Source organism: Melozone crissalis, unplaced genomic scaffold (assembly GCF_028551555.1).
Source record: "Melozone crissalis strain CALT ecotype California unplaced genomic scaffold, PUWL_Pcris_2 ptg000011l_1, whole genome shotgun sequence".
Taxonomy (NCBI): Eukaryota; Metazoa; Chordata; class Aves; order Passeriformes; family Passerellidae; genus Melozone; species Melozone crissalis.
The window spans coordinates 3,195,655-3,199,696 of record NW_026535789.1 but is presented as its reverse complement, the minus strand read 5'-3'; positions in this window follow the sequence as shown (position 1 = coordinate 3,199,696).

Below are 4,042 nucleotides of genomic sequence, written 5' to 3'. Positions count from 1 at the left end.
CCTGACCCCGAGCTGTGCCAGGGCTGCATGGGCAGCAGCTCACCCGCGAACCCTGAGCTGCATCCCCGCTGGCAGAGCCCTTCTAGAGCAGGAATGGCCCCGGGCTCATTGCATCCCACTTATGGCTCCAGAGCCCCCGAGGGACTGATGGCAAACGCCTTTGGATGAGTCTCTTTTTTTGGCAGTGAATGAAATAGGATTTGTGCTGCTGGTGATAAGAGACTGCAAGATGGACTCATCTGATCCTCACAGCAATTCAGAGAGGCTGATGCTGGCATGGCAGAACAGGTCCTACAATAGTCTTCACGTCCCAGCACACAAAATGAGTGAGAAAAAGCATTTTGAAAAGTGACTGGGGAAACTCTGCTGTTATGATGCTATCCTATCTCAAGCCCAGGGTTCCCCTCCAGCCTCTTTGGAGTCACAAGTACTTAAAAAATGCTCTGCTCTGAACTCAGGCTGGGTCATGACTCATGTCTTGGGCTGTAAAAATGCATTTCATTGTGTCAGCAGGAAAGTGGCTGTGGGCAGCGCTCTAGCAGCGGTGAGGCTGGCCAGGGCAGGCTGTTCAGCAATTACACCCACTGGAGCCCAAATTCCATCTCATATTTTGCTACAGCACACAAAAAAGGTTCAGGGGAAGGAAAGGCTGAAGGGGAAAAGTGTTTCACTTAAAAATCCTGGTAGGACTCTATGCAGTGGCTTGTCTGGCCACAAATCCATCTGTTTTGGTGCAAGTGCAAAGCCTGGACCTGCCACCTGGAAATGTGACCTCAAGAGTCTCCTGTAGCCTGTGGAGTTTGCTTTGTACCCAGAAGAGACACCTCTCATGCTCATCCTGGCATCCTTCCAGAGAGAAAAGGGCAACTGAACCCTCTGGATGTCTGTGCCTTGCTTTGGGCCTTGTCTCTGGGTCTTCCCCCAACCAAAACTACTTGCAGGTACTTTTAGTATGAGCCCATCACCAAAAACTAAGTTACCTGTCAAGGGCAGCACTGTGAGGCTTCACAGCATTGGCACCCTGGGACTTAATTTTGCTTGTGGACTTAAATGTCCAGTTATGTATCTGGGAGTGTTTAGCTGTTGTGACCAAATTTGGGACACATTGCCACAACTGAGTCACTGGAGAAGCCAAACAGCGTTGAGAGGAGAGGAGCCTGGTGGCTCCAGACGAGCATATGGCAGTCCTGGGAGCAAACTCACACACCTTTGCCAGAGGAACATCTGGATTCCTTAAAGGAAGGGGTTTAGCCAGGAAGCACCAACTCCATGAAGAAAATCTGGATTCCTTAAAGGAAGGGGTTTAACCAGGAGGGATCAATTCCACAAAGAAAACTTGGATTGCTTAAAGGAAGGGGTTTAACCAGGAAGGATCAACTCCGTGAAGAAAATCTGGATTGCTCAAAGGAAGGGGTTTAACAAGGAGGGATCAATTCCACAAAGAAAACTTGGATTGCTTAAAGGAAGGGGTTTAACCAGGAGGGATCAATTCCAGGAAGAAGATCTGGATTCCTTAAAGGAGGGGGTTTTCCCAGGAGGGATCAATTCCATGAAAAGCAGCTGCCCTGTTCCACTGCTGTCCAGGACAGAGCAATGCTGTGGGATTGGGACAGGGGCTCAGTGCCTGTTAAAGCCCTGGGCACTAAGGAAGCCCAGGAGCAGCTGCAGGCAGAGGCAGCTGAGGGATTCCTGCTGCCTCCCACCAACGCTGCCCGCGATTCATCAATTACCTATCTGCTCAGTCCTTTTCTCCATCCTTTTGCAATCTAAATAGCACATTTTATAGTTGCTGCTAAGTGATGTGATCAACATCAATTACCTACTAAAAGAGAATCAAGTCTTGATTTAAAATTAAGTGCTGCATTTTCCCATGTTCTTTATATGTAGCCAACAGAATAATTGCAGTGACATAAAAACTAATTACACAACTCCACAATTAGGCCTCCCTCCTAGTGCTGTGATTGTCTTTAAGTATACTGATGAAAAATTACTCCCAGTCCCAAATTACTCTCTCACACCCATCTTCTCTAATACCTTTTGAAAAAGCCCTTCATCCCATCAGACCAGAGAGAGGAACTCCAGATGCAGAAGGTAATACATGCAGAGTGTATTTTCTTATCTCTTAGATGTGGGAGCAGTTTCAGATGTGGGATTTGGTTGGGATTGCCCAGGGATGCAGCAGTGCTCCTCTCTGGATGGACTGAGCATCTCAGTGAGGCTTCCCAAAGTGCCTGGTGTGCAGCAGCCTGAGACAAGCAGGGGGAAAATCCCCTTCTCAGTGCCCCAGCTGACATTTGGCTCCTGGGCTGCAAGCAGAGAGACCAGTCCTGCCTGGCTGCCAGCCTTGGCTTGGTGTGTGGAGCCCAAAAGGAGGAGGAAGAGGATGAAGTACAGCAGTACTTCCCCCATCCAAAAGCCAGGAGTTACACCCAGGCAGCAATCACGTAGCTGCCTGAGAAACTATAAACCTCAACAAAAATCATAAACATCTATAAAGCTCTGGTGCACTCCTGACAGGCTTTGAGGGATTTGATTCCAGATTATGTTTTTGAGAGGTTTACAACCAACCTGGAAAGATTGAAAATATTCAATTACTGGCAAGGAGAGCTGAGATTTGCTTACACTCAATCTCCTGCCTCCAGGATCTCTGTGGGTGCCAGCAGTCAAACACAGCATGGGTGAGCAGAGCCGTGGGGACAGTGGCCCAGGGACAGGTCCCCTGATGTCACTGAGCATCTTTCACTAGATGATTAAGCATTGCAGGTTTAATTTTGGGGCTGGCACGTTGGTTTCCACTGCTGTGCAGTGGACCCCATGGCCTGTTCCTCAGCCACAGCCCAGCCCTCACCAGGGAGGGCTACACAGCTCGTGGCTGATTTTCCATCATCTCTGCAATGCCATCACTCAGTTGCAGTTGGGAGAGGGGTGGGAAATGCTTTGGCATGATTTTAATCAGCAGAGTGCTTTGAGTGAATGAGGTGAGGGGACCAGTGAGCTCCCTGTGCCTTCTCTGACTTTCTCACCTCATTTCAGCATCAACCAGGGGTGCCAAGACTGAGAATTTACACCCTTGTGTTTACCTGAAACCTCACTACCTTCCTCAAAACCTGTGAAAAATAAAGGGGGTGCTGAAGCAGCCTGTGGCAGGGATGATGTGATGTGTAAAGCCAATATCTCCAGATCATTGCAAATATTCCCTCCTGATCCCAGGCATCCATCCCAGATATTCCCACCTTGTCACCAGCCCAGAGCACTGGGTGCCACCTCCAGCCCTTCCTTGGACATGTGCATGGGGGAGACTCCAACACCTCCCTGGGCAGCCCCTGCCAAGGCCGGACCACCCTTTCCACGGAGAAATTCCTCCATTAGTCCAACCTAACACGATGCACAGAGGCGCGCCAAAGCAGGCATTCACTCCTGAGGGACAGATCCTCCAGGATGGCGTTGCTGCCCGGGACACGCCGTTCCCACAGCCAGGGAGGCTCCCGCAGCCCAGGGCAGCGGACACGGCTCAGCCCGGCTAACCCAGCCCGGGACACGGCTCAGATCGGCCCGGGACACGGCTCAGGCTCAGGCTCAGCCCGGGACATGGCTCAGATCGGCCCGGGACACGGCTCAGAACGGCCCGAGACACGGCTCAGGCTCAGCCCGGGACACGGCTCAGGCTCAGCCCAGGACGTGGCTCAGATCGGCCCGGGACACGGCTCAGGCTCAGCCCGGGACATGGCTCAGATCGGCCCGGGACACGGCTCAGGCTCAGGCTCAGGCTCAGGCTCAGCCCAGCGAATCTAGTCCGGGACACGGCGGGGCCAAGACAGCGCCACCACCGCCGCCTCACAGGGCACAGGCGGGGCCAGGATCAGGGGGAGGGGCCAGGACCAGGGGGCGGGAACAAGGGCGGTGCTGACAGACAGGCACGGGTCAGGGGGTGTGGCCAAGAGTGGGGCCGTGCTGAGTGAGTAGGGCGGGGCCAGGGGCGGGGCCAATGGCAGGAGCTCGTGCAAGGACGGCGTTAATTGGCTAGAGCAGGGCCGGGGCGGGG